The following is a 12,676-nucleotide window of genomic DNA, read 5'->3' as shown; positions in this document are numbered from 1 at the left end:
CTCCCCCTTTCTTCGTCTCTCTGTCTCACTCCCCCCCCTTCCCCCTCATATACCCACGTTGAGGGTGGTTACGAATCTTCTCGAATTAAGGGGGCCCACCCATGCTTCTTGCAGCTTCATTAATCAATGTGCAGCTTCATTAATCGCCCCTTAGCTTGATTTTTTAATCAATCCTAGTCTGATTCAGAGCTCGATTAACCCCCTTTGTTCCTCGAACAAATTTAATTAATAAGCCCCAAAATCAATCTGGGGTTACCTATTAGCACCCTGTTTGATTGTCTTATCAAGGCTTTCAAGAGGGTAAATGGGTCTAACAATTAGCAACCCACTATAAGAAAAAGGGCCAAAAAGGGTGGACAAAAGCTGCCCTTTTGGCCCACATAAAGGGCAGACCTAATGGTCACCATTTTGGACCCGCCCTTTATTAAAGGGTAGCCAACTATCAGTCACCCTTTTTCCATCTACATTTAAAATAGGGTGCCTAATCCATAGCCGCCCTTTTTTGTTGTAATACAAAAAAAGGGCGACCAATGCATGGTTGCCCTTTTTTTCCTACATCCAAATAAAGGGCGGCCAATGCATGCCCACCCTTTTTTTCTCAAAATCCAAATAAAGGGTAGCCAATGCATGGTTGCCCTTTTTTCTCAAAATCCAAAAAAAGGGCAACCAATCCATGGCCGTCCTTTTATTATTCTACACATAAAAAAGGGTGGCCAAAATGTAAAAAAGGGAAGATATTGCATATCCTTCCTATTTCAATTTAAAATTTTAATTTGATATGCATATCTGGTGTGTTCTAAGCCACCTACAAGTAGAACAACTGTCTAGGGTTGTGGTAAATGATCTATTGATTCTTATAATCCCCAAAAAGAAACTACAAGGATGAATCCAAGTTATTTGGCCTAAAGCCTTGCACTTGGTAGTGAGACCAACCTATCATCTACTATAAGATAATATATTGAAAGGACAAATTAAATCTAATCATTAATGAGCTAAGCAGTTAAGTAGAGCTAATCATCGAAATGCAATAGAATTAGTCTAGGAGACATAGAATGAAAAAAATGCTGCTCAATGTGGCTAAAGATAAGCCCAGGTAAGTTGTGTAAGTGAAAAAACCTATTTTTGCTCCATCTTGAACATGACCAACACTTTGATATAAAAGAGACAATCCTTTAGGTCCTTGAGTCGTGCACTATGCATCTCCAAGTCAGGAAACAACTGTTCTACACTGAGTTGCCCAATGGCTTGAGCTCCATGCCAAGCTACCTCAAGCTAAATTACAATCCTATTTATAAGATCACTATTGTTCCCTATGATTCTAGAGTCTTCTCTCCATGAATTGTAGGAGGAATTAAGTGTAACCATATGTACTTAATGTTCTAGTTTATGCCTCGTTTATGCAAGGAACAATACTCATATCTATCATGCATTTTTCAAGTTGCTAATACAATAGTCCCATCCAAGTGTAAAAACAAATGTGAGGCTTAGGATAGTAGTCCATTCCAAAGGTAATACTCCTTCATACAACCTATCCTCCATGTACAATGGACAAATTAGTGTGTGTTATGCCTAGTTAACTACATCTCCAGCTTCAATAGATGACAAATCCAATCCAAGTTTGAACCTAATAAGCAAGTGCATTAGAGTAGAAAATTGTACTATTTCCCTTTTCACTACAAAAAAATTAGTCAGACATCTCTTAAAATATGTCCATTTTCAGTTCATAATAGAACATAAATGATACATGACATCTTAATTGATGACAAAAGCCATAAGCTGGGGAAAAAGTTAAAAAATTCTCCATTAGACCTCTTCAATTGTAATCATTATATTTCAACAATACTTACCATGTAGAGGTATATCTCGATCTCCTAAACACAAACGGTATGAATTTTAAGATTTACTTATACAATGGTGGATAAGGAAAAGGTCACAGTTAAGAAGATTATTGTCAGCTCTTTTTAAAAGTTAGAAGGCTTATCAAAATGTTGTCATACGATGTATGCATCTCATTGTTAATAGTATTGGCATGTATTACCTCTCATTAGGATCATGGATTACATATAATCCTTTTATAACACTAATATACAAAGTCCAAATTTAGAAGTGTTCAATGAGGAACCAACTCCCTTTCATGCCACCAAGAAACATGGCCAAAGACTTTACATGGAAAATTTGTGTTGGAGAAATGGGTTGACTCACTTGTACCCACATGAATTCTATACTATGTGGGACTACAAGCTTCAATGATGACCCATAATTGTTATATATGTCCCTCCCCTATATTTGCAATATAAAGGCTTATAAGAAGTCAATGTACTTAAAATTTCCTAAGTAGATCTCCCAAGTAAAAAGAGCTGCCTTATAGATTCCAAATTTCAAAAAATGGACCTATTTATAATAGCTCCTTGACATGGGCACGATCACTTCTAGGAATTTGGACCTACACATAAGCACAAACAACCAATCATAAAGCCACAAAGAGAGAATCAGGCAAGCTCACCACCAAACCATGATGCTCACAGGTCCAAAACTCATAGAATTCGAGAATCCCCCGAGCCAGAAGCTAGGTTGCTAGCACATACATCTACATCCAACTGATCCACAACCATCTTGGCATCCTATACCACCAAAAGGTGCCCATAGAGCACAGGACTGCACTGGGTCTGGGCTATTGGGTTTGGGCTATGCTAGAAAGCAGGTGTGCATCCGCAACATGGGGTCCAGGATCCATACCAGCAAGGAAGAGCCAAGCATGCTCTATTTTGCATGACTGAAAACTAAATCCCTGGGCTCCTTATATAGGCTTGAGCCCATTGCTTTTAAAAAAATCAAGAACCCTAACTCATCCATTTCCCTTGCAATCCAACATGAGAATTGCTTGCCTAGCTCCTAGCCTCCCCAAGCTATTTGAGGTAGTCTTGTGCAACTGTCTTCTTCATGGATGCCATGGTATTATCATCATATATGCATGCAAAGTGAATGGCCACCTTCATAGTACAACTTTTATTATTCTTTACCTACAAACTTATGAATCGAGTAATCTAGCTACAAAGAAACCCAGGAGGGAAACTGGATCTATCTTTGTAGCTTGAGTCTGTAGATCTTGGAATTTCTATAGGTATCTTAAAAAAATCAGATTCTGCTTGGTCATATCGAGAGCTTTGAACTTTGCCACGATATCATAGATGTGGACATGCAAGAAATGACAAGGGAAAAATGGTGGATCTAACCAATCTACCAGGCTTCACCCTACACTTGGAGGATAAAGATATGCAAGAACTAAAGAAAGGGACAACCAATGAAGGACTCAAGAGGCTACTGGCAGACTTTAGGTCCGCACTAGACAACTTCTCACTTTTCTAGAGCAACATGAACAAACTACAAAATGCGAAAGCTATCTCCTTTGCAGCCCAAGCTCAAAAGCATGAAAAGAAACAAAATCAATAGCCAATGATGCAAAAACAAGACCTATTCACCTTCCTTAGTCTCAATGTCCAAGGATCAAATGATCTTACACCAGCAATTCTCAGAAGATGGATCAAAATAAAATGTCTTACCCCTGACTTTATAGCACTTCAGGACATAAGGTTGGGGGTTCAAAGCTAAGATGGCAACTCAGATATGTTGACGACAGAAGGGATTGGTATTGCACTGATCACGAAGAAGGTAGAGGGGGTGTAGTGTTGGGAGCCATTGGGAGTTGCCAAGCATCTCTCCCAGACGGTAGGAAGGATCCTAACTCTTTTGGCCAAAACAAAATAGGGCTTGACTTCAGGCTTCCCAACCTAGAATGTCAATTGTTCTCGATCTATGCTCCCAACTCTACTAGGGAAAGGGCTCTTATGTGGGAAGGTAAATCCGTAAAAGATAACACTATCTTATTGGGGGATTTCAATATGGTAGAAAGCAAAAGAGATAGATGGAATGGGCTAGGCCATGTCCTAAGAGGGAATGAGTTGGTAGCTTGGAATGATCTCAAAGATCAAGCCCTCTTGGTTGATGCCTCAGAGGACACAAACTTCACTAGGACCAATAATTAGATAGGGTAGAAACATAAAAATGCCCACCTAGATAGAGCCCACTATTTTATAAGACCTCTAGATGATGCTCTTTGCCATAAGGCCAGTGCTCTCATGTCCCTCCCTTTCTCTGACCACAAAACGGTACTTTTATCTCTGGAAAAGGGAATGATCAAGTTGTCATTGCACATAAAAGTTTATGTCTTTGCTTTTATATTCATTCTATAGGTGTACCTCCAATTAGTACTATATGAAATTAGAGGAAAACAAGGAAGAGAAATAAGCCTATAGGAGAGGGACATTTTGTCAAGCTTTCTCAACCAAGACCAGCCATTTTTGAAATACTTGGAACACATCACTCTTCCGAGCTATAGCATAAGCCCACACTTTCCTAGTTGCATCATCAATGAATGTCACATAGTATTCAGCGCCACCTAATGACCATGTAGGCATGGGACCACATACGTCTGAATGCACCAAATCAAGCTTTTCAAACTCTTTCTTTCCCCTTATTTTATGGGCTGATTTAGTCTGCTTCCCATAGAGATAGTGCTCACAAAATTCAAAATCAAAGAAATTCAAATGCGGTACATAACCCAAACGGCATAAGAGTTTCATTCCATTCTGGCTCATATGCCCCAACCTGCAATGCCACAAAGAAGTGCTTGGCTACTCGGTTATTGCAACAACATGATCAAATACCCCTGATACATGTAACGGATACAAAGTCCCACACTTGGCACCCCTGGCCAAAAGCATAGAGCCCTTCTGAATTTTCCAACTCTGAAAGCCAAAAGTGGTGTGAAAACCAGCATCATCTAGCTGACCCATTGAAATAAGACTCTTGGTCAACTTAGGCACATGTCTCACATGTTTCAAAATAAATGCAAACCCATTTGCAAAAGAAAACTTTGTCACCTACTCCCACTATGTCACATGCATAGTCATTTCCAAGATGCACACAACCTGTTTTTCCACTGTCATAAGTGGAGAACCATTCCCTATGGGGAGTAACATGGAATGAAGCACCAGAATCCAAAATCCAATCCTGAGAATATGCATCATCTGAAGTGGTAAGCAACTCTGTAGATAAAGTAGACATGAAGAGAACGCCATTGTCACTATCATGTGTGACTGCATTGATCTCCTCGATCTTCACTTTTCCTTTGTCCTCCCTTGGACTCTCTTCCTTTTGATTTGCACCCAATTCTTTTTCTTATCCTTTTGCTCTCTTTTCAGCTTGTAGCAATCCTTTTTTATATGGCCCTTCTTGCCACAATGGTAACACTCAATGTTCTGTGCCCTGGATTTGCTATGAGACTTCCCTCTTTCTTGGGACTTCCCCTTGAATTGTGATCTGCCCCTTTGCACATTTAAGGTTGCATCCTGCTTTTTGCCGTCCATAGACTTCTGTCTAATCTCCTCGGCCAACAAGCTACCCACAACATCATCAAATTTTAGTACTCCACCAGGTGCAGAGTTACTGTCAGCTGTACGGAAGGTATCCCATGAGGATGGCAATGAACATAAGAGAAATATTGCCTTAGTCTTTGCATCAAAATTCATGTTCTGAGCCTAAAGTTGGCTAAAAATAATACTGAATTCATTCAAGTGAGAAGAAATGGAGACCCCTTCCTTCATCTGCAGCTCAAACAACCTCTTCATAAGGTAAACTTTATTAGAGGAAGTTTCTTTTCATAAGTGGCACACAGTTTCTTCCACAAATCTTCTATAGTCTGCTCATTTACTACTATGAAATAAAGTGACTCTGCAAGATGAAGTCTAATAGTAGATTTTACTAATGCATCCAACCCATTCCAATCATCCTCAGACATATTTGCAGGCTTAGCTTCAATCCTTGCCAAGGGTTTAATCTACTTCTTTTGAATAAGCACATCCCTTATTTGTTCTTTCCACAAAGAAAAGTTTGTCCCATCAAACTTTTTAATGCTAAAAAACTCCTTTTCAGACATAGAAGAGGATGCCATGATACAAATGAAGCAAAAAATCCCAAATGCTGGTGCCTGCAAGAGAGAATCACACCAAATACCAGGTGCACCCAAATGTGTATGCCACAATAGAGTGAAATATCAGCAAAACTCATGTCTCAAAGCATCTGACTCATGTGCATATACTATGCATCCATATGAGCAAATCTGGCCCAAAAGAAAATGCAACTGCAATGGCAATCCAAAATGCCAATAAGTGCCAAATGACTCAAGCATAAACACCGTCCACTGGCATATGCATTAATAATATCTCATCCAAGAGAGCATAGCACTATCAGTGCATAACCTGCAATGTGTTAAAGCTATCCCTTAGCATAAAATAGCATCCATGTGCAAAGCGTCCATAAAAATAGCATCCCACAAGGCAATTTGGGCCTATCAACGCATCCAATAAGGACCACAATGCATCCAAATGGCCTATAAATCATCCACTACAACCCAATGCACACCACGAATGAGCGCACACTGCTCAAACTGCAACCAGAGTGATCTGCATGAGGTATGCTCAAGAAATCATAGTCCCACAGTAATGACCACTACTGAAAATAGAACCTGAGATGCCTCAAAACATGGCGCCATTGCATAATCGAACTCAGCAAGAAAATCTGCAAATATCTCTCTTTTGCTCGAACTCCAAAATCCCAAGCGATGAGTGAGAAATGGGAGTCAATACTTATCCACTGCCATGTGGCATAAATCTAAGGTTTCAAAACCTTAGAATGAAAAATGCATAACAGAGAGACGAAATCGAATACACAGAGATCTATAACTCTGAAAATCCTCCACCAAATCACGTAAGAACTGATAGGTAGGGGTTTTTGGGTGTCCAGAATGCAATGGGATAGACGGTTTTGGAAACCGTGGTCTCAATCACTGGGTCCAACACACGGACTGAAAAACGTTTTTGGAAATAGAGCTGTTTGTAAACTCCACCGGAGTGCAAATGATGAGCAACATAGAAGTTTTAAGACCTCCTGAGTCCATCGGAACTAACAGATCTGCAAATGGTTGCTCCAAACTTGAGTTCCAACACCCGGGCAGAAAAACATAGAAACTGACATAGTGAGTCAGAAATCCAATGAAATGATCCTAGATTCAAGAATGAAGGTGTTTCCAAGCTCCTGAAGTGAAGTGGACACCAAAAGCAAGCAATAGTTGCCTCTACAAGTCAATACGGGGTCTCTATCATCGAACGGAACAGGGAAAAGCTTTTTCTTTGAAAACACTTAACAGGCTCTCAAAACCACTTCGCAAAACCAAAGTGACTTTTCCAAAGGTTCCTCCAAGGTCTCTACACACTCGGATGCAAGTAAAGTCACCCACAAAGCTTCCCAAAGAGCTTCTCCTTCCTCCCACAGAGCTACTGAGCTTTAAGCATTCACACACGCTCAGCTAGATCACCCGGGCTCTGATACCAGTTGAGAGTGCTCTCAACAAAAGCAAGAACGGAAGAGGGAGAGAGAGAAACAGAGAGCCACACAAGTTTTGGTGGGTGCAGAACCACCCTAATCTTCTTTTTCATTCATTTATATATGTGTTTGAGTATTGTACATAACCGAGGTAAAGGCATAGTGACCTTTAACCCCCACAAAATTGAGTGGAATCCATATCTTCAACACATATGCGAATGAGCTCAACACGTGTGCAAATCCATATCTTCAACACATATGCGAGTGATCTTAACACATGTGCAAATCCATATCTTCAACACATATGCAAGTGCTCTCAATAGCATGTATTGCAAAGATATAAAGTGCATATAAAGTAATTTCACCAAAGAACTATGGCCAAATAAAGTGCTATGCTTAGCTTATTTTATGTCCCAACAATATGGTGCATACATTTGGCATATGTATGAGCTTTCATACCTTCAACTTACTCCAAAAGTGTAGGCACACATATTCAAACTTGTATCCAACTTGCATAAACTTGTGCATACCACATCAAAAAATCTTGCATATGTTTAGCCCATTTATCAAAAAACAAACCTGCATGCCTCAACTTGTATTTAGCTCTTCTGTCAAGAGTATGAAGTGCATAAAATTTCAACAAAAGGATTGCAATTGATTCAAGGAATATATTCATCATAATTGCAGAGACATGAGGGACATATTTTCACAGATTATGACTTTTTGCTTAGCTAGTCACATGATTAGATCCCATGTCTAATTCCTCCCAATGGAATCCATCTTGGTTTTTATTGTTGTAGATTGCCAATTTGGGATGTCTTTTTCCCTATAAAGGACTTTTTCTCAATGGTACATTGTTTAAAATTTCCAGCATGATCTCCTTGACAACCCCTTCATATTCTATGTGGATCATCAAGGCTCAAGCATTCTTGACCTCATCAACATGATAATCATTAAGCCATGACTTATCAATGGATGCTTTTCCCTTAAGAGTTTGAATTAAAGCCAACCAAAAGCATGATTCATCACGCTTTTGTGGGGCCAAACCAAAGATGAAAAATCTTGTGAAGGGATCGACACTAGCCGTCCCACTACAAGTCCATTTGCCATGTCCATGTACAAAGCCAAGCATGAGGATATCATTCGGTACCTCTCAATAGGGGAATTCAATGAATAAAAACGGATGAACAACATCAAGGAGCATTGAAATCATGGAAGTATATGCTCATCAATCAATGCTTTTATAGAAAAAGGGGGACATGGTCCTTTAATTATGTCTCTTTCCACACAAAAGCAAATTGTCATGAAAGAAGCCTATCAAGGATTAGCCAGTGCATCCTTCACCAAAGTAACAATGCAAAGGATTCTCAATGTAGCACTATCTTGGAGCATGATTTACACTGATGTAGCAAAACAATGTATGCAATGCAATTTGCGCCAGCAAGCTGGGAGGCCAGCCTTGTGAGATCAAATACCTCTAGTACTGACCTATCCATGGGAGACTTTCTAGAAGCAGGGCTTTCTAAAAGCGAGAGACTTTCTAGAAGTGGGGCTTAGACTTCATGGGTCCCTGCAATGTGGCAAGCCACCCAATAAGGAATTTGTACATAGTTGTAACCACAGACTATGTCAAAAAGTGGGCTAAAGCAAAATCCCTCAACAGCAATACAACATGCAACATAGCAAAGTTCTTGTATGAGAACATTATCTATAGATTTGGGTGTCCATAGAGATTGTGTCTAACAAAGGGCTCTCTTTATCAAATTGTTCATTAATGTAATGCAAAACGAGTTCCTCGTGTAGGATAAGAAGTCCATGAAATTCTATCCCCCTGTAAATGGTCAAGCACAATCAACAAACAAAGTGCTCAAAACAAACCTCCATAAGACAACAAATGAGAGTCAATGATTGGGATCACAAGTTGCAGACAATGCTTTGGAGATACCAAATTGCATTCAAAATCACAATGGTGCAAACCCCATTCCATCTTGCTTTTGGTATGAAGTGAATGGTAGTAGAGGTCAAATGTCTTGTGCCAAGGCTATCAGTGTGAGTGAATGCCCAAGAAGAAACCATTGCAAAATAGCTAGATGAATTGCTCAAAGAAGATGCAATTAGTAGGCTAAAGGCAACCAGGGCACAAAGCCTAATCCAATGGAGGAGGAAATTATGGCATGATCTCCACATTAAGCAACAAGTGTTCGAGGATGGTATGCTTTTCCTACTCTATAATTGCCATTGGAAGCAATGAAATGAAGCCTATAGCATCGAGATGGGTTGGACCCCAAAGAATTAAGAAATGTTTTACAATGGAATTGTGGCACTGAAAGACCTTGAAGGACTCAAACTAGAAAAGTGAATCAATCTAATGAAAATCCATAAGCCAAATTTGTTCAAGCACAATTCATAGTTGAAGCACCAAGGGAATGAAAGGCATCATCTTGAAGCACCAAATCATGGGTGCCAATACAAAAGAGATATTACACACCAAATTGAGATTATTGGGTCAATTTGAACCCATGATTAATAGAGAAGGGCATGAACTCCTAAAATAGTGTGGTATCTTTGAGTAGACAGCCTACTCATGGCAAGTAATAGAACATTTAATCAAGGGCCACCAACCCTAAAGATGCAAGCACATAAGACCATTACTAGAAGAGAGTCCATTTTTCATAGCTTGTAGATATTCTATAGTTCTTTATCAATCCTCTCCATATCCACCAAGCCCTATCCATCCTCTATAATCCTCACATTGTAACCACCATGATGGTGCTAGGTAGCATAGTAGAAGAACAAGAGATAGGTTAAAATGACAACAACTAAGGCAGAGGTCTAGGTAAGAAATCAATGGGCTAGAGTTCATTTCACCACCATAGGTAGAGTATGCATCGGCAACTATGATTTGGTTACAAACATCTCGATGACACAAGCATTCCACATAGCTAGATAAACCATCACTATCAATGTCACCATAAAAGTAGTTCCATGATCCTCTTATAGGAAAATGTGACTAGCTCTTCATTAACATGGCCTCATTACCCTAATAAGGGTACTTCACCCCGATGCGAATAACTTCTTTTTGTTTCTTTTTAAGTGCATTCAAATTAGCATTTGCATTACCCAATGACCAGTGAAGAGGGCACTTAAGGAGCTGAATGGCAAAGGCATCAATTGGGCAAAGATGCTCACCAATAAGATCAATGACCAAGTCACAAAGATCCAAAAAGAAGACAAGTGTGAATGATTAAGGGCACACTTGTGCTTGTTGATAAGTAGCGTAGATGCACATTTGGAGTTTATGCCAGCACCAATAGAGCAAACAATCAAAGAGTAGACAAAACTTTTGATGAAAGCTAGAAAGAAATGAAGATAAATCCAACACTAGACAAAAAGGGGAAAAACTTAGCTAATCCTTAGTATAAGTCCACAAGGAAAAGGAAGCCAAAATCCCAAGGTCGTCATATCCAGAGAGCACTATCTCTATTATATCCATTCAATATGCCAAATTTGTTCCCTTTTCCATAGTTAGATGCAAGGAACTGTACAATGGACAAATAGGTTAAATACAATGAGGACTTCTTGATGTGAATACACCAAGCCTACAAAATTTCATCGTTGTGAATGTGGTCCATCTCAATTTTCAACAATTGGAAAATAAAATTGACATGGTTCACATCCTTGCAAAGGAAGCCCATTTTAATTTTCAACAATTGGTAGTAGACGAAAATGACATGTTGAAGGCACAACTTGTGTCTTTGGAAGATGATTAGAAGGAAGGTCAAAATGAAATGAAGCATGCATTGGAAGACAAAACAAAAGCTATTTATGAGGTAGATGAAGCCAAGAGACTCACTTCACAAAAAAGTCAAGCATCGAGATGCTAGAGACAAAGACAAAAGACCTAGGACTGGGAAGCAAAGGAGCATGTCAATCAGCTGGATAGAGATAACATCACCTTAAGGACCCAACTCAAAGTTCTAGAAGCGAGAGTTGTGGCAATCGAGGATCAATTTCCAAATCCAGACTCACTATGGTGTAGGAAAAAGGAGCATGTCAACTGGCTTGATAGAGATAACATCACCTTAAGGAGCCGAGTCAAAATTCTAGAAGCAAGAGTTAGGCTAGCCAAGGACAAGGTCTTCACCTCAAGTAGACTCCACCAAAAAGTGGATTTGCATCCTCAACTATCTCTTACAGGAAGAGGAGGTCTAACAGGAAGTTGCACAGATCTAGAAGCCATCAGAGGTTGGGCCCAGTGAGAGATGGGTGATGTGGGTTGCAGAGGCAATTTAGAGGAGTAGCATGGAGCTCCAATTCTAGCACCTACAGTAGAGGCACTGGGCAGGCTCTCTCGGAGTGCAAGAGAGCTATGAGGTGGGATTTAGCCTCCATAGGGAGACTCAGAGGGCAGGACCTAGCCTCTTAGTGGCTTCGAGACCACCATGAGGCCACGTGACTAGCTCTATAGGCCACAAAGGTTCAGAGGGCTAAGTTCACGTATCATTCATCCCAGATGGGTTGAGTAGGGGGATTGGATGACTAGATAATTTTTTAAGACTACCGAGCCTCGCTCAGCAGGGACACAGCTTCGTAGACAATGGCATATTGGTAGTTGTTTTATGTAGAGGAGGAGTCCCCTATAACCCTGATAGCTTGAGATGCAATTTGGGAGTAGGTGCCTTCAGCGGTCATGCCAAGCCTGAGCAGGCATCTGGAGGCCCCTTTCACAAAATAGGAGCTCAAGGAATCCCTCAAAGCCCTTGCTCCCCATAAGTGCCCAAGGAGGATGGCCTAACCTCGACGTTTTTCTTGAGATTCTAGGAGCACATCAGCACACCCTTTCACCTAGCTTGTCAAGAGATCTTCGATTTTAGCTTGCTCCCCTAGTTCTTGAGTCAAGGTTGGGTTTGTCTGATCCTGAAAGGGAGGGGCATGTCAGACATTTGCCAGTGGAGCTGATCAGGTTGCTAGATACCACTTATGAGATCTTAGCCAAGGCTTGGGCTTGCAGCTATTGCAGACCCACCTTCTAGACATTTTCCATGACACGAGATAGTCTTTGTGTAGGAGTGGAGCATCCTGGACAACAATTTCATTTTTTGGGAGTCACTGCCCCTTGCCATTCTCTACTTGGATTTCAAGAAGGGCTATGGCACAGTAGAGTGGCCTTTCCTAGAGGGCAGGATGCAATGCCTGGGTTTCTCAAATAGGTGGATTAGAAGGGTATGGGCTCTTT

The sequence above is a fragment of the Dipteris shenzhenensis genome, chromosome 9 (assembly GCF_047967505.1).
Source record: "Dipteris shenzhenensis isolate YYH24624 ecotype China chromosome 9, Dip_SZ_1.0, whole genome shotgun sequence".
NCBI classification, from domain to species: Eukaryota; Viridiplantae; Streptophyta; class Polypodiopsida; order Gleicheniales; family Dipteridaceae; genus Dipteris; species Dipteris shenzhenensis.
Note: the sequence above shows the minus strand (reverse complement) of the source record.